Raw genomic sequence first — 23,997 nt, 5'->3', positions numbered from 1 at the left:
TTTTTTTAAACTTTTTCTTTTCTGTTTTTGCTTATTTGTATAGTTCAACGCAAAGCTTTAGTAGTATTTTGTATTGAAGTTGTGTTAAATTTATAATTAACTAACTTAGAGACCACCAACAAGGAAGATTAAAATAGCTTACCTTAAAATGTAACTGCAAATAAACGCAATGAATACCAATAATATTAAGTTTAAATTTAAAAAATAAAACCAAATATATTATAAACCAATAAAACAAGTTATAGTGATTTAATTGAATAACAGAGATGCGTACCTGAGCATAAGTTCTTCAAGTAGAAGAATAAAATGGTTTTTATTGGTTGACAATAAAGTAACCTTAGATTTAAGGAAAAAACTTAACCCCCTCAGTGACATATTTTTGAGAATAAACAGTACTGTAAATTCCATATTTTGGGTACTTGTTCCTATAGAATATATATATTTTATATATAAATAGTGAGAGTCATATTATCTGGTAGAAAAGAAAAAATCCTAACCAAAATTGTGCGATTCTCATTATAGTTCAGTTTCCATAAGCCAGCTGAAGAATTTTCTGGAACCAATGCTACAGGGTCAAGTTATTTGATAAAGTCTATGAAATCATGGGGAAGGGATGAGGTTTTATATTCAGGTTGGCTTTTACTTACAGAGGTAAATGCTTATTATGATATTTATACCAAATCTTTCAATAGTCTCAAGTCCAAAATATATTCAGAAAGTTATATCAAAATATATTCAGTTTGTTCTAACAATAAAGAGGATGAAATTAATCAAAACCAATTGTTTGTTCTCTTAGGTTCAATTTTGCAGTTATCAGAATGATTATTTATTTATTTATTTATTTATTTATTTATTTTTTGAGACAGGGTCTCACTCTGTCACCCAGGCTGGAGTGCAGTGTTGCCATCTTGGCTTACTGCAAACTCCGCCTTCTAGGTTCTGGTGATCCTCCAAGTACCAGGGATCACAGGCATGTACCACCATGCCAGGTTAATTTTTATGTTTTAGTAGAGGCAGGGTTTCACCATGTTGGCAAGGCTGGTCTTGAACTCCTGGCCTCAAGTGATCCACCCTCTTTGGCCTCCCAAATTGTTGGGATTACAAGCATGAGTCATGGGGCCAGCCTCAGAATTATTTTAATTCCTGTAATATAGCCATATAAAAACAAATTTAAATCATTCAAATATTCTAACAAGATGTGCTGGGAATTGCCAATTTGCAAAAACCACCTCCCATAGTCAAGTTTATCTGCAACTTGTATCCCTTGAGAATGTTTCCATTAAGGAAGCAGTAACCCTCTACATAAGCCAGTTGTTTGTAGACAGGGTACTTCTTTTCAGAAAGCAGACACAAGACCTCGGTTAAAAAGTATCTTGTCTTTCTTCTTATTAATAGATGTGCATAGACTAGCAAAGACTTGTATGTGTCTCCACAATTGTCCCCAGAGAATTGTGGTTTTAAGTTCAGTTCATAAACATATTATGTTTATGGTGAGGTCAATACTAAGTTCAGAATTTTCTACATCAAGTATGTGATTTGTTTGCTACTAAATATCTTTATTGACTTTTTAAAATTTTTGATAACTGATTCGAAAAACAAAAGATTAAAGGAGTTCACAGTATCAGTGCATTTATCAATTTTTATTGAGACATACTGACTTTGTTATACTTATAATAAAAAATTGTTATTTTTCATTTGTGATGAGATTTATAACTCCACAACCAGCTGTGTCAAGGGGAGCAAAACCAATCATTTTGCATGCTTTGACCTTTATTATTTTGACCTTTAGGAGTAGGTAAAATAAATATCTCATAAATTATTTCACTAACTTCTTTATTATTCAATAAATGAAATTTCCAGGGCTTTCACGTTTTCATCCTCTGTCCATCTGCTGGTAAGTTTACAAGATCCACTTACTTTGCTTCAAACTTTGTGAGTTTTGAAATGTGTTCTTTCTACATTTCCAGTAACATTTGGGGATGGTCTATTTCCAGAAATTGTATTTCCAGAAATATTTAAACATAACTGGTAGATTTCATACCATTACTCATTTTTAAAATATTTCAAATAAGCCGCATCATATTACCTGAGGTTTTTTTTTTTTTTTTTCATTGTGCTGGAACTTTTACAACAATAGTAGATATTTAAGTAAGCATTCATCTGTGTTTCCACATATTTATATAAAGTTATAGGAATTAATTTGTTAGATTCAAGCAATGATTTTAAAAACCTTCTCTTTTGGTATTTTTAAAATGCAGCATTCAAACACTAATTTACATGGAGTTCAGCAGAAAAGGAAAGGCAGAAAGAGAAGTATGGAGGAAGGAAGAGAGCAAGGGAGGTAAGAGTGCACGACTGAGCCTGATGCACGATTTCTATATACACATACTTTAACCATTGAACAATTGCTGAATTCCACAGGCAAGTTGTTGGTATGTGGTGGAAAGGAATACAGCAAGGAATAAAAAATTATTATTTGTGGGCCGTGCACAGTGGCTCACACCTGTAATCCCAGCACTTTGGGAGGCCAAGGAGGGCAGATCACAATGTCAGGAGTTCGAGACCAGCCTGGCCGATATGGTGAAACCTAGTCTCTACTAAAAATACAAAAATTAGCTGGGCGTGGTGGTGGGCGCCTGTAGTTCCAGCTGCTCAGAGGTTGAGGTTGGAGAATTGTTTGAACCTGGGAGCAGAAGGTTGCGGTGAGCCGAGATCGCGCCACTGCACTTCAGCCTGGGCAACAGAGCGAGACTCCATCTCAAAATATATATATATATATATATTATTTGTGAATGCATACTACTGACCCATAGCATCCTTTCTAACTGTACTTCCTAAGAACTATGGCAGAAACTTTGATGATTGAAGGTGAGTAAGGTAAGATTCACATGTTAAATAATTTTGTTAAAATTCCTTCAGCTGAAGAAAACATGGGTTGTTTTGAATTCAAGCGTGACTTCACAGACATGCTTATGCCCTAATTCTCTTAAGGAACATTCCTTATTTCCAATTACATAAGGTGGTTAAGGAATAGTAATAAGTTTATGCATGTAGCAAAAAACTGTACAAACCCCAAGGTAAAAAGTAATTCTAATTTCTGCTGCTATATTTTTAAAAAGTGTCTTTGTAGGCCATTTAAAAAAAAAACTAATACCACGCCAACTCTTAGGACTAATTTGCGCAAATTGTAGTAATGTAAGCCCTTGTGTTTCAGAAAAACAAAGAAGAATGTGTACTAACTCTTCCTAGCAACAAAAGTATTTTGAAGCTTTTCCCTTGCTGCCCTTTTCTCATTTCCCCCTAAGAAATAGTTCGAACTACAAAATTCCCTTTACTATTACTGTAGGATGTTGAGAAAAGATAAACTTGTGGAGAATGTGCGGAGGGAGTACAATGTCTGCTGGAGGCTGCTGATAAGTCCGGGCTTCAGAGCGCTCACTAATTGGGTCCTTCCCGAGCTTCTTCCAGTCCGAAGACATTACACATTGCTCCTGCAGACAACTGCATCGTAATGAGTGTCCTCGGGGTAGTGGTAGCCTATGTTCCCCCTAATTTCCCATTTTATCTTTTGCTCCATTTCTTTGGCCTCTGACTCCTGTGGTGTTATAGGGACCTACCTCAGATACCTGTTTATTTTCAAGCTTTATATCTTTGTAAAAGAAATGCAATTGGATTATGTAGACCTGAGCAGAGGCCATCACAGTCTTAATGCAAGTGAAAAACCTGGCCCTGCGGTACAGGAATCCCAAAGCCAGACCCTGAAAAAGTTAGTCTGTTCCATCCAGTATCATGGGGAAATGTATTAATTTTATTAGGTGGAGGGCACAGGAGCATTCCGTATAATTTGATTAAAATAGTTATGACAATCTTGACCCATTTCCTCATCCATCAAAATTATTCTGGTCCTTCAAGTGCTGCTTCAAGGCGCAGCATTTCTAGTGTAATTCACATCAGTTTCCCCTTTAATGAATCAGGATGGCATTAGTATGTGCACACGCGTTCGCAGATAGTTGCCAATTCTATCAAGGAAAAAATGAACTGAAAATAACAAAATAAATGAAATAACAAAAACTACATCTAATTGTTAATAGGAGTTCCTTGTTCTTATACATAGCTTGTTATCGTTTGTCAGTTACAACCAGAGCAGCGTCCCTGACCAGGGCCTCTTGTTAATGAGGTGAATTTCACGCGGCCCTCATTTTTCGTGTTGTTATATAAACTGCACAGTCCTCATTTGTGTTTGCTTCATAAGCCTCTCTTTTTATGCTCATCACTTTAACCCCAGCACTGGCATAGTGCCTGGGTGCTCGCCCGTGGAGGGGGGTGGTGCAGAATAAATCCCTGGGGAATGAATCAATGCGTGACCTTCTAATGACTTCATAGTATTCTGTGAAATTTTTACAGCATAACTCATCTAACTATTCTACTGTGTTTAGTGAGTTTTCTCTATTGTAGGGACATTATGGCATGTGTACATTTTGTGGTACGATGTGATCACAGAGTATCTTTTCTGCAGAGGCTCTTGTCTCCACTGGGATATCTCTCCTGATACCACAACTTCCTGCCTCCCTTCCCTGGGTCAGGTTTAACCTGGAAGCTGGGGGAGGCGAAGGGACAGGGGCAAGAGCATCGTTGGCTTTCTCTCTCTTCCTCAACTTTTGGTCTAATCCTCCTTCCCCACCCATTGACCACTCTAGATCCTCCATGATGAAAGAGGGAAAGGATAAGAAGGACCGAGTCCAGATGTGCCTTTACAGGGTGAGCTGTAATTCTCATGAGTTTCTTATGGCCTTCCAGGGTGTTGGAGGCCCTTTAGCACACAAGCCCTTTCCAGGCATCTCTGGAGGTCCCTCATGTGCCCTCCAGCTGCAGTTCAGCCCACGGCCCCATTTTCAGGGCCACCGCTGACCTTCCCCTTCCAGCCTCTGGGATGACAGCATCTCCTGGCCCCTGTAGAAATCCTTCTTGGGCCCTACCACTTGTGAGATTTAGCAAACAAAAATAGGCTGCCCAGTTAAATGGGAATTTCCAATTAAGAGTGAATTGTCTTTAGTGGAAAGATGTGACAAAGGGTTGACTGAGCTTTAGTGAGTGTCTCCTGAATCCTCTCACCAAGGAGGTCTCAGCTTGTGAGGTTTCACATGTGTGTCTGTCTTTGCATTGACCAGTTGTAGCAAAAATCCTGCCAAATTGATTCAGTGAGAATCTCCCACTCTCAAAGTTCCAATCACCCTTGATATTAATTGGGTTCTGCATCCTCCACCATTCCACAGGTGATGTCAGATCACCTAGGCCTACCATCAACATGAATCCTGTGGCCTCAATCTATCTCTCCCTAGAATTTTCTTTCTTTCTTTTTTTTTTTTTTTTTTTTTTGCAGATACCTGCCAGTGTCTGCCAAACACAGAGCAAACCTACCAAGATTCCTAGTCTCCTGGAAGCCCCCAACACTGAGCTTCAGATGAGAGAAAATATATATTCTACATTCCCACTTACCCATTGTAAGGCAGACTGGAACTAACTGCATGCCTGCAATCCTTCTCCTAAGAAATCCTCTCCATTTTCCAAAAATCTTCAAGGTAACTGTTGAGTCCAGGGCCATGTGCTGTCCACATTTTTTCTAAATCATGCATAGCTGGTCCAGCATATCAGTGGGAAATTAGAGCACTTGCCAACTGTGGTCAGCTCTGTTTTCATAACTCCAGCACAGCTTAAAGACACAATGTTCTATTGTCCACATCCTGTTACATGCATAGAGTTGTTTCCCTCATTTTTATCATTTATTTGGGAAAGAATTTCAATGCCATGATTATATGAATATGCATGAACATTTTTGTGACTCATAAACTCCACTGTATCTCATTTGACTACTTCTGTTTTCCTCAACTCCTCACAGCTGGGCTTCTTGCTGCCTCCCACCAACAAACCAATGCTGTCTGAGGCAGCCTGGCACCTGTGAGCATCACGGGTTGGGATATTTGCAAGGACTTACAAGACTCCACTGAGCATGTCACAAGAGGCTCTTGAGTAAGAGCCCTGGATGCTGCCCAGGAGCCCCTGCCTTTAAATACAAGCCCTGTGTCCCTGGGTGAAGCCACCAAGACTTGTAAAAGGAATTTGGGCTCCTGAGGAGGTCAAGGCAGAAGTTCCAGTGAGGTTTAGCGCCCCTCTGTTCAAAGAGTCAAGTGAGGCAGGCTCACTGGTTTAGCAGATGAAAACAACACCCAAAAGCAAACGGGCCTTAAGGGCTTCCAGGGGAATTTTGAACTTCAAATAGTGTATCACGGATCCCACTACCCTTATCATGCCTTTAGTTTAAATAGACACAGAATTCAAGCCTTCATATTGTGCTAGAATAGAAATAGATGTTTGTTTTGTATCCCCCATTTTCAGGTTACAAACCTCTTTAAACCCTTGTAGTTTCCTGTGCAATGAGGGTAGTAGGAGTAGGGTGTCAAACAAGACACCCAACTGTCTCCAGAGATAAAGTTAGACTTTTCTGTCAAGCTATAAATCAACTTTTTTCCTACGCAGCACTTCCCAAATTTCAATTAGTATTGAGTTTGAATCTTCAGACAGGAATAGGAAAAATCAACTCTGTTTTTTCCTTCCTGCCACTCATACCACTCAATATTTCACTTCTGACACCAAACTGTATAGGAGGAAAAAACAAAACTATACTCTTCTACTAGTCTCACACAATACAGAACATTTCTGACGGCCAGAATGTGTATGTTTCCACGCCAACCAAGTCTCCAACATCAGCTGGGTGTCCTGGAATAGATGAAGAGGCACTTAGGGCAAGGTCTGGAAGTGTCCTCTGCAGTCCCCATTGAGTGGGGGTGCGACACCCTCTTGGCAGATGGATGTATTCACCTACCAAGAAACTCTCCATCCCCAAAGTTTGGTAATTTTTGTGGAGGCTTACTCATGTTGGCACAAGTAATTATTATTAACTCCATTTCCAGCCCTCTTCTCTTGCTAGAGGATGGGGGTTAGAGTTGAAAGCTCCAAGCTTCTAATCATGGTCTGGTCTTTCTGAGGACCAGCCTCCACCCACTAAAAGAAAAAGACACTCCTGTCACTCAAGAAATTCCAAGGATTCCAAGGTCCCAAGGAGCCCACCAAGAGTTGTCTTATTAAAAAATTTTTAAAAAGACATTCCATCACTCAGGAAATTACAAGGTTCTGTGTCAGGAACCAGGGTCAAAGACACAATATTAGAACAAAAGATGCTCCTACTACCCTCACTGCTCAGGAAACTACAAGAGTTTCAAGAGGTTTGTAACCTGAAAATGAGGATAAAGAACAAATATCTATTTCCTATTCTAGCACAGTATCAATCTTTGAATTCTGTGTCTGTTTAAAATAAAGTCTGGCTAGGTGCAGTGGCTCACACCTGTAATCTCAGCACTTTGGGAGGCCAAGGAAGGTGGATCATAAGGTCAGGGGTTTGAACCAGCCAGGCCAACATGGTTGAAACCCTGTCTCTACTAAAAATTCAAAAAATTAGCCGGGCGTGGTGGCGGGCGCCTGTAATCCCCAGCTGCTCGGAAGGCTAAGGCAGGAGAATCGCTTGAACCCAGGAGGCAGAGGTTGCAGTGACCTGAGACCACACCACTGCACTCCAGCCTGGGCAACAGAGTGAGACACCATCTCAAAAATAAATAAAATAAAAATAAAGACTTATGTACACCTTCCTAAGTATTCTCCCAGCAGGTATTCCCTGGGTAGGCATTACCCAGGGAGATCTAGAGTTACAACTTCCTCTTCTTATCTCTTCATCCATCCGCCCTCATTTTAATTACACAGCTGGAGCCTGGTGGGCTTCCTGGCCTAATATGTTATTCTTCCTCTTCCTCAGATCCCTGAAAAGGAATCAGATTCCAAAGCTGAGACCTCTCGTGACTCCTCCTTGATTTCCAAGGGTGTCTGCTTCAAGCCTCACAAGGTAATCCATTTTTGCCATGTTCTGTTTCTGGTTAAACGCCTTATAGGTAATAGCTCAACTTGTAAGCATTAGGAGAAACACCTAATGTAAATGATGAGTTAATGGGTGCAGCACACCAACATGGCACATGTAACAAACCTGCACGTTGTGCACGTGTACCCTAGAACTTAAAGTATAATTTAAAAAAGAAGTTTGAAGAAGTTGACCGTAGTTTCTTTTGAAGAATGTATATCATGAAAATTATTATGAACCATGTTTTAAATATTATTTTGAGAAGTTATACAACAATATCTTAAATATTGTTCAAGTAAGTTTAGCCTAAAGCTGCCCCCTACATATTTTAAGGTTGACCTTTAGGTTTCTTCATACATAGTAGACGGTAACCTAACTGGATGGGTAAACATACTGGAACCTACTCTTGTGTCAATCACAGAATTTTGACTAATCATGAACAATCAATTGTTCAAACTATGTTAAAATAAGGAAAACATCGAGCTGTAACCAATCTGGCTGTTTCTGTACCTCCCTTTCATTTTCTTATGTCATTTTCCTTTTCCTGGCCATACATTGTCTCTGACCATGTGGCAGTATCAGAGTCATTTTGAACCTATTCCGACTGAGTGGGGAGGCTGCTCCATCTGCAGACAGTTCTTTGTTCAGTTAAACTCTGTTACATTGAATTTGTATAAAGTTTTTCTTTCAACAATATGAGCATGGATGTAGATTTATGATGGAGGGAAAAAAAGAAAATATTGTGTTTCTGAGGGTTAACAAGATTGTCATAATTTACTACAGATTTGACTTTTACTTTTGTTTCAGCAAAAGAAAAACCTGACAGTTGACATGGTTACATTTCAGCTACAGAGTAACACATTAGTTCATCAGAAGTATAAAAGTCTTTCTGATACTGCTAAAATTGTCTGATATGAAAATTTGCACAGAAGGTACTAATAAAATGTCCTTCATGATATTATTTTGAAATCACATAGAAGCCAGTTTTTCTGGACCACGTTTTGAATGATTCTACGTGAATCTTCAAGGCATATCATTAAAGTGTAAACTCAGTAAGGGTGCTTCAATGGGGACTAAGATTACGTGGTCCGAGGTTATGACTTTCCAATAGTCTAACATAATCAAAGGATAAAATTTAGAAGATAGATTAGAAGATAGTTGGAACATTTATTAGACTATCTTTCCTAAATAGCAGTAATATCTGTTTGGTACATTTTAGATGCATTTTTAATATTCTCAACAGAAAACTACATGGCCTTTTCTGTACAATACAGTGACAGCATTCAAGAAATTTGTATTTACACTTCTGATGGTTACATAGACCTACATGTAAATATATACACACACACATACATACACTTGAATTGGATGACAAACTTTAAATCATTTACCTTTTACTCTTTTTCAAAATGCTATATCTAAAAATATAATAAAACAATGCAAGAGCTATTTTAGCAAATATTTATTATGGTTTAGCACACAAATGGCTCCAGCAAAACACCAGCTAGTGAAGTAGAATGTAAAATGTACCCTGGGAACATAGAGGAAAAAGCAACAAAATAAACGGGGTTAGGCACTATGTATTTATTGGGGAGGTGACGTTTGAATGAGAGCTTGAAGGGTAAGTAAACGTTGATTGAGGCAGAAGACAGTGTTCCATCAGAGAGAAGCACATGGGAGACGGTAGAAAGGCAGAAGACAGCACAACACGGATGGGGAGCAGCTTCCATCCTGGAAGCAGGAAGGCACGTGGCAGAGCACTGAGGAGTGGGCAAGGTGAACAGAGGCGAGCACAGGCTGAAGAGCTGATATTGTGCCCATTAGACTGATGGAAGTAGGTGGATGAGTTTTTGAAAAAGGAGAATAGGAAAGCTGTGATTAATCATGTGACCATGGATTTTAGACAAATAGCAGCAGTGAGGGCTGGGTAAAAGTTGGCAGACCATGGAAGAGGATGAGTTAGGCCAACTATGAGGCATCCCAGAGAGTGGAGACACACACCACTTCCATGACTGCACCCCCGTCCTTCCTGTCCTACTGCGTGCTTCTCTAGTCTTCCCATCATGCGTTGGCAGCTAGCTCTCTCATGGCTCCAGTCTCTGCCAATATTTTCTATCTCCTAGGCTAGCCCATGATTTTCCCTTGTGTGTATTTCTCCACCACTGGGTCATCTTTTTTCTCTGTCTTTTCCAGAACTCCTAAATTATGTGTCCAGCAGGCTTCAACTTTAACCACAATCTACAACCAATACTAAAATTAAATTAACATTGTAAACATAAGTAACCCAATCACATTCAAAATGTCTTAGTTATTTCATCCCAATGAAAACCAGTCATATTTACTTTCATCTTGATTTAACCCTAGTTGAAGCTACAAAATTTAAACACCAAACAGTAAGTGAGAACTCAAATGAACCCTCTCTAAGTTAGAACCCCTTTAGAAAATGAGGCCCAGAGAGTTTAAGCATTAATTTTCAAAGAAACATGAAAACTAAAATCTTTTGAACCTGCTCACCAAGCCCATTTCTATCTTCATCAAGTTTATTGAGTTTCCAGAGAGTTAAGGAGTTGACACATTTACAATTTGGATAACTGACTATGTTCCTGTAATCTGACTATCAAGAAATAGGTGAGCATTTCCTTTTACTTTAACATTTCTGGAAAACACCAACCATGGGTGACTCTGCATGTAAATGTTACTAAAAAGTGCCAGATATATTCTGTTTTTACAGCTATCTCTAAAAGTATGCTTAAATTGGTAAACTCTACATATTCAGCCTGATTTATTAACTTGTTACCCTTTATGTAGCAACTGGTAGATTGATTACTACCCAAATAACTAATTTCTACCCAGTAAACTTTTCTTTGTCTCTTCCAACATTCACAACATTTGGCAGTGGAGTTAATTGGAAGAGAAATCGTTATTTTATGCAATTTTTTTTGGAAACAATAAAAGGCCACTGAATGGTTTTACACAAAGGATCTTTGCGGCTGTAGATCGTGTTGTGAGAGTGATATTTACCCAGTGTTGCAGATGGTTTTAAATGATAGGCTTTTAGGTTTCCACTTGGAATAACGATGACAAGAAGACTACTGAAGTTATTTTTGTATTAAAGCACTTGCACACATCAGTAAGTGAAGAATTTGAACTTTAGAGCTTATTGATTTTAAAATGTATTATACAATGATCCATACATCAATGAATTAGACAATGAGACCAATCTGTTCATAACAAACACATTCACTTGGAAGAATATTAGTTGCACAAAGGATAAGAATCTCTTTAAAATTAAATAGAAATAAAAGTTTCATCTTCTTAAATTTTGGTTCAAAGAATCTCGATTGAAGCCATTTTTAAAGTTAAGCATCTCTGTTGAAGTTAGATTCATCTGGAACAATATTCACTAAAAAACTCTTATCTTTGTGATTCTGCCATTTACTGCATTTGCTGTATCCTCATGCTCCTAGCTTCAACTGTGCCAGTGATAAAATCTTTCTGCAAGACAAAACCCTGCAGAATGTGACCACAGACCTCCCTCACAGCTGACATCGATTTGCTTTTGGTGTTTATCTGACAATTATCAGATCTACTGTCTTAGCTAACAATGGAAATCCTTAAAGCTATAATTTACCCTTAATTTACCCTTTACCATGGATTTAAAACTAGAACAACCTGCATCGAATGCACTGGAAATTATCTTTCATGAGTCCAAAAGAAAAGAAAAGAAAAGAAAAAAAATGCACAGACACAGACACACATTCATACCAACTTAACTCCTTTTTTATAGTGTGGTTGCACTATTCTTAGACAGTCTTGCTACCAAATTCTGAAAAGAAACAGGCATTTTCACATGTAGCAATATGATTTATTCAAGAATGTTGAACTGGTTGACTATTTTCACTTAAAATTATTTTAATGAACTACACTCTGTTCTCAAAGATCAATATAGGAAAACCAAAGCATTCAAAAGAGTACAACTGGATCTTTAAAACAATATGACAATGAAAATAAAATTTTGAATAGAAATATGGAATACCTAGGTTATCTTTTTCTACTGGTCTTAATTTTAACCATTTACTATTCATATGAGCTTTAGAACTAAATTAAAACAAGCAGACAATTCAGTAGAAAGCAATAGTTTTGTGATTGCATAATTACTGACTTTTTATAAGCCATGATTCTCAGAACTGAGTCCATGTGTACATGCATAATGCCAGAAGGAATGTTTCTTATTCCAGACAAAAGCCAAAATAAGTTATCTTAAACAGTAGGCCCATCAGATATCAAAGAAGGAAGGAAAATCCATAAAGTTCACACACTTGAGAAGGGGTTTCCCATAGATTCAGAGAAGAGGCATGTCTTCCTATTGGTGAAACACCCTGACATTTCATGGACAAGGTTAGAGGTTTGCCCTGGCCTACCTGTTACTAAAGAAAGCTTTTTTTTTTATTTATCAGTGTAGCAGCAGCAAGGCCCAGATCGGGGAAAGATATTGTACTTAGGACCTCCAATGACCCCTAGAACCTAGTGAAGAACCTAGAACCTAGTGAAGTCCATGAGAAAGGTTTCCCATAGATTAAGACAAAAACGTCATCACATCACCAATAGGGGAAGCGGGTTAAGAACTCTGATAGTTTCCATAGGTGAACCAAGGGAAACATATTGAAACCAATGGATGGTCTCTTTCTGGAAGGAGTTGAAATCTTGATTTCTTGAGTGGTATAATGAAACTTTGCTGCTTTTTTGTCTGACATGATACCTACCCAAAGTTATCAACTTGCATCTTCAATCAGCAATAGTTCTTAGTTCTTAGGAATCATGAGAATGAAAGTGGCTATGGCTTCCCAAGCAAGAAGGTTAATCTCGGTTTTATAAGACCCTGTGTTTTCAGGATGTCTCCCTCCATTCTTAAAACTCCCCTATACCTACAGCTGGCCTATATATGCACGGGTTCTGCCTGCATGGACTCAACCAACCACAGATCAAAAATAGTTTAAAAAAAAGGGATGGCTGCATCTGTACTGAACATACAGACCTTTTTACTGGTGAAAATGAGAAGGAAACTCAGGGAATGTTGGAACCACAGGATGAAAGTATCCTGCGTTCCTAATGCCCAAGTAGAGGACAGCACCTCTGACCACAGGAACATTCACCTGGAGGATGGTAGGAAAATCATAAAACTTCATGTGACTTCAAATACTAAATTTTAGTGATTAATCTATTATTGCAGCTTTCCCATACTACTCTAACAAATACAGATTCTTTCCTATATCTATACTATTTGATATTTTTGACATCATAAATGTGTTCCATGTAAATTTTCAAATTGATTTTGCTGAGAGTTTAGGTCACATAACTTCTTGATTTATTCTTCAACAAATATCCCCCCATCCAATTGTATTTGAAAGATGTTTCTTTATCTTGTAACCATTTAAACTATATTTTTTCACTGGAACATATCCGTTATCTGCCTTACTGATTTTTTTTTCTCACTGCCTTACTTGCTGGTATATTTTTGTGTTTGTTGTGTTTTGTTTTGCAGATATGATCAACAACAAAGTATTTTTCATTATTCAAAATACCCTTAAAAGACAAAAACTGTGTCTCTAATTTTCTGTAGAGGATACTACCCTAAGTTTCTCACAGATTCACATCCTCTTGCTGATTGCCAAATAGAAACTTAATAAAACTTTGTTATGTGATGACATGATAAAAATTTACCTATAGTATTTATCTGCTAACCCTTCACCAAAAAGGAGAAATCTCACCCTGATATTTGTACTTTTTATAAATGGCATAGGCCAGGGCCACTACTGTCTCAGTGTCTTTACTAGACGTGAACAACTTGGAGGGGGTTGAAGGAGCTCTTTTTATACAGTGGGTCTCTGAGTATCATGGTAGTATGACACAGCACCTGGCACAGAGATAACTAATAAACTAACAGGAAGCCTGTGTATGCAGGCTCACACTGGTTATTACTGATGCCATAAATAAATGTCTGTCTGTGGCAATCACTGAGACCTAAATTGCCAAGCCCTGTGGGATGCAATGCATGCCATATGTTTCCTGTTTATGTCTATAATGTATTATTACGAATCATTGTGCTGGAGAACATTATCCCTCCTAAACTAGAGAAGAACCCATCCTGTATCCACCCAGTCTTTGAGATACAGGAATTGGAGGGCACCAGTGAAACAAGTTAAACTGGAATCAGACACTGACTCTAGAGCTTGAAGTTGATACCTCAATGTATAACTAAAAGTCCAAAATCTTCAATTCAAATTATTGGCTCTGTTTAGTCTCACCTAAAACTTTGAGTACCTCTTGGGTTAACAGACATCACAGATTCAATTCTTTGGTAGGAGTGCCAGATTTAGGACACGTTTCTTCTCTGAAGAATATCTTCCCTTGACCAGACTTTCTTTTGCAGTCTTGGCATCTCATTGTCCCTCTATCTTGATCAATGACATGGCTTTCTAGACAAGCAAGAAATCCTGTCTCAGAAGAATAGGGAGTTGCTCAACAGAGCTGGAAACTATGGCAGGTAGAAGTCAGGGGACACAGAGATTAGAGACCCCCTTCTTCACTCTAATTTCTCCCTGTAAGAGAGGAGTCTAGTTAAACAGGACAGAGGCTGATGAGGAACTCCACTTTGAGGATAGACACCTAGGTAGAGTGATAGGGACAAAAGGACTCACACTTCCATTCATTCTTTTCCACTGGCCTTCTAGTCCTTCCCAGAGAGATCATTCATCTGAAATATACAGCAACCATCACATTTATGTGGGAACACAAAATTTATTCCCACTACCATAGGAAAAGGATGAGATTCCCACTATGGCATTAATTGTTTTTGATCTCAATATTGTAACTAGTAAACCAATAAAAATAATCTATATTTTGGCAATGAAAATACAACATTATCCCTACTTTCTGATTATGATAGCTAATGAGAAACAATTGATAATTAACTGAACAATTTTAAAACAAAGGTCCAGTGGAAATTAGAGAGTAATGGCTAGTGTTGAAGGGAATAATAAATAATTAAATTACTTAAATTTATTTGTATCAGTAATAACCAATTAAAAACGTGGAAGCAGGAGAAATCATAATAGCAATAAGAGATAACATGTACATATTTAACAAGAAAATTGAAGATGTTGTATTAGTAAAATTGCGCAATTTTCCTTTAGGCATAGAGGAAAACTTGAAAGAACAGGAATAACTCAGTGTTATAAAGAAAGATGGAAGTTATTGTAAAATAAATTTCTTTTGGAATTTTATCTAAATTCAAAATAGAATTTGGGATAAGGTTTTAGTAAATGGTTGTGTTGGGAGACAATTTTCTATGGGTCTCTCAATTTCTGTACATTTTGTGAGCAGACATTTACAGGTTTTGCTATAGACTACCTTATCAAGAATGTTTGCAGAGCAAACAGCTTTTAAAGTTTGAGATAATGTCTTCCCCAGAGGGCAAGTAGTATATTGGCCAGTATAATAAAAATAATATCTCCCTCAGAGTAAATGTCAGGTGGGTTTACTGGCACACCATTATAAAAGATTTGGCCTATAGATATTAACAAATATTTTGGTGAACTGTTTAAATATTAAAATGTTAAATAAGCAAAAATCATACAGAGTATGTTATCTAACCATATTGAAATCGAATTAGAAAATTACATAATTACAACAGGAAAGTCTTCAAGCACTTGGAAATCAAGAAGTATACTTTTAAATAATCCATCAGTCAAAGAAAAAATCCCAAAAGAAGTAAAAAGCACATAAAACTGAATAGAATAAAATTAAATATATGAAAAATGTGGGATGTGTCTAAGCAGTGCAGAGGAGGCAATGAACAGCACAAAATGCTTATAATCTAAGTTGTTAGCTCAAGAAACTAGAAAAAGAAGACAAAAATAACTGCCAGTGGGGTTCAGGACATGCTACCCCAGAATATAAATGCAGAAGGCTGGAATATGCCCCTTCTTAAATATGCTTATTGGCATAGGAATTATTTTGAGTAGTTTATTTTGAGAAATTGCAGTCTCGGAAGAATCTATGAAAACAGAGTAGAAGATAACCTTTTGTAAGTGAAATTTACATCTATAAAGGAAACCTCTATTTGTAAGGTTGTCTCCTTCTCTGCAGAAAAAGAAGGATGACTAAATCACTAGAGAAGGCACCAACTGAGTCAGCATAGCAAGCCTTACCCTTGTTAAAGTGCCATCTTCTCAAATCCAGCCCTTCCCCACAGGTTTCTTTCCTAGGCTCATTCAGCACATGAGGGTATTTGAGCCTGAAGTCAAAGCCTCATTTCTTTTAGCATCACTCATGTATACATCAGGCACACATGTTAATAAACTTCTCTTTGTTTTTCTCTGGTTAATCTGTATTTTGTTATAGGAGTCTGTTCCACCTAAGAACTGTAAAGCATCAACTTACTTTACCTCCTCAACAATGCAAAGCAAGTATAAGGAAGAAAATTATAATCATAATAGCAGAAACAAGTAAAATTGGAAACAGAAACACAGTAAAGAAAACAAATGAAACAAAAAGCCTTTTCTTCAAAAAACTTATTAAAATCGAACAAGATTAACAACAAAAGAAAAGAGTGAAGACACAAATCAGCAAAAATACCAGGAATGAAACAAGAGATATCACTATAGATCCCGCAGACATTAAAAGGATAAGGAGATGCTATAAGCTATTGTATTGTCATAAATTTGACAACTGAAGAACTATACCCATTCCTCAGAAACCAAAAACTACCAAAATTCAACCAAGATGAAACAATCTGAATAGTCCTATAACCATTAAAATATTTGAATTGATAATTTAAAAGCCCTCAAAAATGAACTATCTAGAACTAGAACTAGATGTTATCACTAGAGAATCCTACCAGATATTTAAAGAATAACTGACAAATTACCATCCATATTACACAATCTCTTCCCCACCCCCACCCCCACCAAAAATAAGAGAAACAAAAACTTCTTAATATACTTCATGGGGCTGATACTACCCCATTACTAAAACCAGACAAAGACAAAAGAGAAAGACAGGGAATAAAGTGAAAAACTAGTATGCCTCATAGACTTTTGGGGGCAAAGCAAGATGCCAGAATAGAAGCCTACCCTGATCATCCCCCCCTCCAACTAAAACACCAAATTTTAACAACTATCTGCACACAGAAAAGCACCATTACAAGAACCAAATATCAGATGAGCAATTATAGTATCTGGTCTTAACTTCATATCACCGAAAGAAGCATTGAGGACGGCAGGAGAGACAGTCTTGAATCATCGACGCCACTTCTGCTCCAACCTCTGGCAAGAACCTTGCAGCACAGAAATAGAATCTGTGCACTTTGGGGAGGAAGAATGCAGTGACTGGGGGACTTTATCTTGCACTCAGTGGTGCCTTGTCATAGCAGAAAATAAGCTGTGCTGGGCTCAGCCAGTGCCCATGCATCAAGAGAGCATTTGGACCAGTCCCAGCCACAGGGGAATCACCCATCCCAGCAGTTAGAACTTGAGTTTCTCAGCAAACCTCACCACTGCAGGCTAAAGCGCTCTAGGATCCCTAGCAAACTTGAAAGGAAATCTAGGACACAAGGACTGTAATTCCTAGGCATCTCCTAGTGCTGGACTGGGCTTAACGTCAGGAGATTAGGGTGGCATGTAATCTAGGGGGACATCAAATGGAGCAGCTAAGGTAATGCCTGTGCCACCCTTTCCCCAACCCAACGCAGTGCAGCTTACAGCAACAAAAGGGGCTCCTTCCTTCTGATTAAGGAGAGGAGATAGAAGAGTAAAGAGGACTTCGTTATGCATCTTTGAAACCGGCTGATCCACGGTAAGACAAGGCATTAGGCAGTCATGCAGGCCCATTCTAGGCCATAGCTCCTGAACAATGTTTCTAGGCACACCCTGGGCCAAAGGGACCCTACTTCATTGAAGGGAAGGGTCCAGTCCTGGTAACAGAGATATTTGAACCAGAACAACTCTATCTTGAATAGGGACTGCGTAAAATAAGGCTGAGACCTATCGGGCTGTGTTCCCAAGAGGTTAGACATTCTAAGTCACCAGATGAGATAGGAGGTTGGCACAAGATACAGGTCTTTATGACTTTGCTGATAAAAACAGTTTGCAGTAAAGAAGCTGGCTAAAACCCACCAAAACCAAGATAGTGATAAGAGTGACCTCTGATCATCCTCACTCTCATTATACACTAGTTATAATTTATTAGCATGCTAAAAGACACGCCTACCAGTGCCATGACAGTTTACAGATGCCATGGTCATGTCAGGAAGTTACCCTATATGGTCTAAAAAGGGAAGGAACCCTCAGTACTGGGAATTGCCCATCCTTATCCCAGAAAACTCACGAATAATCCTTGGTTAGTATATGATCAAGGAATAACCATAAAAATGGGCAGCCAGCAGCCCTCAGCCGCTCTACCTATGGACTAGTCATTATTTATTCCTTTATTTTCTTAATAAACTTGCTTTCACTTTACTCTATGGACTTTGCCTGAATTCTTTCTTTCCTGAGAGCTGAGAACCCGTTCTTGAGGTGCTTGCCATCACAGGGGTTCTTGCATCACCACACCCCTAGTTCCAGGTGGCTCAGAACAGAGAGAGACTCCGTTTGGGAAAAAGTAAGGGGAAAGAACAGGAGTCTCTGCCTGGTAATCCAGAGAATTCTTCTGAATCTTATCCAAGACCACCAAGGTGGTACCAATATGAGTCTGCAAAAACCACAGTGTTATAAGGCTTGGGGCCCAAATCCCTTCAATATCTGGAAAACCTTCCCAAAAAGGACAGGGACTAACACATCCAGACTGTAAAGAATGCAAAAAATACCTACCTCTTCAGTGCTCAGACATCAAAGAACATCTGCAAGTATCAACGCCATCTAGGAAAACATGACTTCACCAAATAAACTAAATAAGGCACTAGGGAGCAATCCTGAAGAAACAGAGATATGTGATCTTTCAGACAGAGAAATAATTATTTTGAAGAAGCTCAAAGAAATTCAAGATAATACCAAAAAGGAATTCAGAATTATATCAGATAAATAATAAACAGATTGGAATAAAAATAATTGAGCAGAAATTTTGGAGTTGAAAGATGCAATTGACATGCTGAAGAATGCATCAGATTCTCTTAATATCAGAATTGATAAAGCAGAAAGAAGAATTAGTGAGCTTGAAGACAGGCTGATTAAAAATAGTCACAGGAGACAAAAGAAAAAACAATAAAAACAATGATGCACGCCTACAAGATCTAGAAAATACCCTCAAAAGAGTTATTGGCCTTAAAGAGGAGGTAAAGAAAGAGGTAGAAGTATAAGTTTGTTCAAATGGATAATATCAGATAACTTCCCAAACCTAGAGAAAGATACCAACATTCAAGTACAAGAAGGTTATAGAACACCAAGCAAATTTAACCTAAAGGAGTCTACCTCAACGCATTTAATAATCAAATTCCCAAAAAGTCAAGATAAAGAAAGGATCCTAAAAACAGCAAAAGGGAAGAAACAAATAACATACAACGGATCTCCAATATGTCTGGCAGCAGACTTTTCAGTGGAAACCTTACAATCCAGGAGACAGTAGCGTGACGTATTTAAAGTGCTGAAGGAAAAACAAACAAACAAAACCTTTTAACCTAGAATAGTATATCCAGTGAAAATACTCTTTAAGCATGAAGGAGAAATAAAGACCTTCCCAGATAAACAAAAGCTGAGGGATTTTGTTGACACTAGACCTGTCCTACCAGAAATGTTAAAGGGAGTCCTTCAATCTGGAAGTAAAGAATGTTAATGAGCAGGAAGAGATCATCTGAAGGTTCAAATCTCACTGGTAATAGCACACAGGAAAACACGGAATAGTATAACACTGTAATAGTAGTGTGTAGACTCCTCTTGTCTTAAGAAGAAAGATTAAATAATGAACTATTTTCAATGGAGAAGGCACTGACTTAAATCTAAATACCAAACCTTACTACATACCAAACCCTTGTTTACCTTACTGTTTCTGGTTACCATCCCATAACTTGCTTCACCCGCCAAGAAACACAAAACTCCTTTTCTTTTGGTGGTATTTAAGCTCAAGATCTAATTACCTCATGAGTCATTCACCTGTGAGTTCTTCTGTGTGTTACATGCATGATGCTCAGGTTAGTAGTTTTTGCTCTTACTAATCTGTCCATGGCCAGTCTAATTTACAGGGAGTTGGAGAAATTTAAGATGGGTTACTTTGCCCCTATATACTCAAAGTTTATTATGATATTTTAAAAACTTGATTAGAAGAGAAAAATCTTTTTAAGAAATAAAAGTTTAAAGAAAATAACTTACTTATAAAGTAGCCGTTATTCACAGAGTATTTCTCTGTTGGGTCATGATTGCAGTGAGCTTCCATGGGTTTATGAGGAAACGTTTCAAGGACAGGTTGAAATTTCACTGTTTTGTGTAATTAGAAATAATTAAATTAATTTTTTCCAATGTCATGGAATTGAGGAAAACCACATGATTGAATTATTTACAAGTAGAAAATAAACTTTCTGAGAGTGGTCTACACTCTCCTTGTAATAATGTAGTAATTTGATATCTACCTTCTTTATTGGAACTTGAAAATATCCCATATCTTAATATACAAGTGATCACTATAGTAAGTAAAATATGCATTAGCCAAGATTAGTGATGAGTTAATAGCCCCATTTATAGAATACCAAGTAAAATGGTTGTCTTAAACAACGTACTTCTAGTGAGGCAATATTTAGTTATGGAACAGTCTCATGGCCATAAAGTGTTTTTTTTTTTTTACATCTGTGAAAAGGCAAATAAAGAATTACTTTAAAAGAAAATTGGATTATGTCTGATGCATAGAAAGTACAGAAATGTTCAGATGGATTTTTTTTCCAATATGGGGAAATATTTAAAAATCTGATAATAGCAATTCAGTAAAAATGAGCACACAGCATGTAAAGAGTTGTTATTGAGACTTGGAGCAAATAATTGTTAATAATTATTAATTTTTTGATTGACAAAAGGTAACTGCATCCATTTATGAGGTACAATATAATGTTTTGACATATTCATATCATGTGAAATAATTAAATCAAGTTAATTAACATATGCCTCACCTCACTTACCTATGATTTTTTATGATGAGGCATTCGAAATTTACTTTTAGTTATTTTGAAATATACAATACTTTATTATTTAGTATAGTCACCCTGCTCTGCAAGAGATCTCAAACCCTGTTGCTCCTGTCTGTCTGAAACTGGTATCCCCTCCCTGCTCAACAACTCCTTATTCTTTTACTCCCTTCCCCCCAAACTTCTGGTAACTATCATTTTACTATCTGCTTTACGAGTTCAACTTGTTTAGATTCCATATATAAGTAAGACCATGCAGTATGTGCCTTTCTGTGCCTGGTTTATTTCACTTAACAGATTGTCCTCCAGATTCATCCATATTGTGCAAATGACAAGATTTCCCTCTTTTAAAAAGGAAAGTAGTATTCCATTGTGCCTATGTATCACATTTTCTTTATCCATCCATCCCTTGAATGCTTAGGTTGATTCCATATCTTAGCTATTGTGAATAACACTGCAATGAACATGGGAGTGCAGAAATCTCTTCAACATATTTGTTGCATTTCCTTTGGATCTATAACCAAAAGTAAGATTACTAAATCATATGGTAGTTCTATTTTTAATTTTTGGGAAAATCTATATACTGTTTTCCACAATGGCTATACTAATTTACATTCTCATCAACAATGTACACAAGAGTTATTATCTCTACATCCTCACCAACACTTGTTATTCTTCATAATTTTCATGATAGCCATTCTAATAGGTGTGAGGTGATATCTCATTGTGGTTTTATTTTGCATTTACCTAATGATTAGTGATGCTGAGCATTTTAAAAACATACTTGGTCATTTGTATTTCTTCTGAGAAATATCTATCCAGGAGCTTTGCTCAAATTTTAATTGGGTTATTTGTTTTCTTGCTATTGAGGAACAAATGAAATTTGAGTTAGACACTATTTCCAGTGAGATTTCTGATTGGGAACCTGACATTCAGTCTCTCTAATTGTCTTTAGAGTTAAGTAGGTGGATTTACACATGTACTAAGCCCTCTAAGAGAAGAAGGGCTTGACGGTGTGAGGGACAGGAAGAGTTGTCCTGAAACTAGAATTTGAGTCTTTAAGGATGAGAGTTTGCAATCTTGTGTGAGGTGCAGAAGGCACCAGGACCTGAGAAAACAGCATAAGCAAAGCAAAGACCTGAAGTCTCAGAAGTAACTATAGCTCACAACATAGGAAATTTCTGAAGGATAAAAGGTTGTAACTATAAACAGATAATCTACATAAATACTTATGTAATTTTATGCACAAGAGAACAATTTCTACATTTACAGTTTCTGCATGTAAAACAAACAGGTAAAGGAAGAAGTTTTGTTGTTTGTTTACTTTTCTTTTTTGTTTGCTTTGTTTCTTTCTCTATATCTTAAAATATTCAAGGATGATTTTGCAAGCAAAGAAAATGGCCCAAACAGTGCCAATTCTATTTTATCAGAGAATATCTGTATTTTGGGGCTACCAAATCCTTATTAAGAATTATGGTATTCCAGATATGTATTAGAATAAAAAACAGAGTAATATTGGTGAGCCCACAAGATCTGCATATGTTAATTTCTTTGAGAAAAATGAATTCATTTCCCAAAAGCAAATGATGTTTAAAGGCAGGGCCACCAGAAACTCCTCCAGAGTTTGTCACACTTGTATAAGGTACCTTTGAAGGTCACTCATATGTGGTTCTCTCTTTTGAGGCAAATAGAAAACTTCACTTCCCCATACTTCTGTGGATAGGTAGGACCTTGTGACTAATTCTGGCCAATACTCTATGAGCAGAAATGACATATATCACATCTAGGCTGAGGAGTTAATTGCTGGTGTAAGACCTAGTGCTCTATCTCTTTCCTGGGTTCTTAGAAAACCTCATGTTTCGGGAGGTAGAGCTACAAGAAAATCTTATGTTTCAGGAGGTGGAGCTACAAGAAAATCTCATGTGTCGGGAGGTGGAGCTATAAGGTAGACACACTGTGTCCTGTGTGGCTGAGCCTCCCTTCCCAGTCTCTTGCCAAGCTCCAGTAATCACGAATTTTAAAAAAACATTGTGTTTAACAACAGAGATTTTGGGCTTGATACTGAAGCATGATAAAAATTATTTTGACTACTGTGAAAACCTATAACTAATTAACATGGAACTTTTTAGTAATTATTAAATCATATTCACCATTATAAACTTATTTTCCAAAAAACAGAGAATCATCTTTTCTACAGATAAGAAAATTTTTAAATATCAAAGAGCAATTACGGGAGAAAACTGACATATACAATCTCACTTAATTCTCACTGTAGCTTATGATGTGCATCCTATTTCCCTTGTCTTACAGATGAAAAAACTAATGAACAGTAATTTCAAAGGAGATTTACTGGCTTGGTGTGGTGGCTCATACCTGTAATCCCAGCACTTTCCAAGGTCGAGGCCAGCAGATCCCTTGAGCTCAGGAGTTTGAGACCAGCCTGGACAACATGGTGAGAACCTGTCTCTACAAAAAATACAAAAATTAGCTGGGTGTGGTGGTATGTGCCTGTAGTCTCAGCTACTAGGGAGGCTGAGCTGAGAGGATCACTTGAGCCTGGGAGGCAGAGGTTGTAGTGAGTCAAGTTTGTGCCACTGTACTCCAGTCTGGACGACAGAGCAAGAGACCCTGTCTCAAAAAAAAAAAAAAAAAAAAAAAAATCACCAAAGTTCGCATGAGTAATAAACAATGAAGTTATAATTCAAACCCATGCTTTATTTTTTTTTCATATTATGTGCACTGGATTATAGGCCGGGGTTTCTATAGAAGCACAATTGTTTAATTGCAGGTCTCTTATCTGTAAATGTAAGTCTCTGTAAACATAGAAGACATAGATCTCCCTGAATTCTTAAATCTTTAAATAGCTTAGGAT

The 23,997-nt window shown here is 37.5% G+C and overlaps 1 long non-coding RNA gene across 2 annotated transcripts in view; it reads left to right on the top strand.

Moving 5' to 3' along the window:
• Positions 1-23,572, top strand: part of LOC116274535 — a 32,346-nt gene extending 8,774 nt beyond the window's left edge. The window contains exons 2-4 of one of the 2 annotated variants that reach the window (XR_004183281.1): positions 2,259-2,341; positions 7,865-7,951; positions 23,436-23,572. This is a non-coding gene — a long non-coding RNA (uncharacterized LOC116274535). Of the gene's footprint in view, positions 1-1,930; positions 2,342-7,864; positions 7,952-23,435 lie in introns of those variants that run through there. The other variant, XR_004183280.1, reaches the window with a different exon arrangement.
• The last annotated feature ends 425 nt before the right edge of the window (positions 23,573-23,997 follow it).

Source organism: Papio anubis, chromosome 4 (genome assembly GCF_008728515.1).
Source record: "Papio anubis isolate 15944 chromosome 4, Panubis1.0, whole genome shotgun sequence".
Classification (NCBI taxonomy): domain Eukaryota; kingdom Metazoa; phylum Chordata; class Mammalia; order Primates; family Cercopithecidae; genus Papio; species Papio anubis.
The sequence above is the reverse complement of the archived record's forward strand: the minus strand, read 5'-3'. Positions and strand labels throughout refer to the sequence as shown.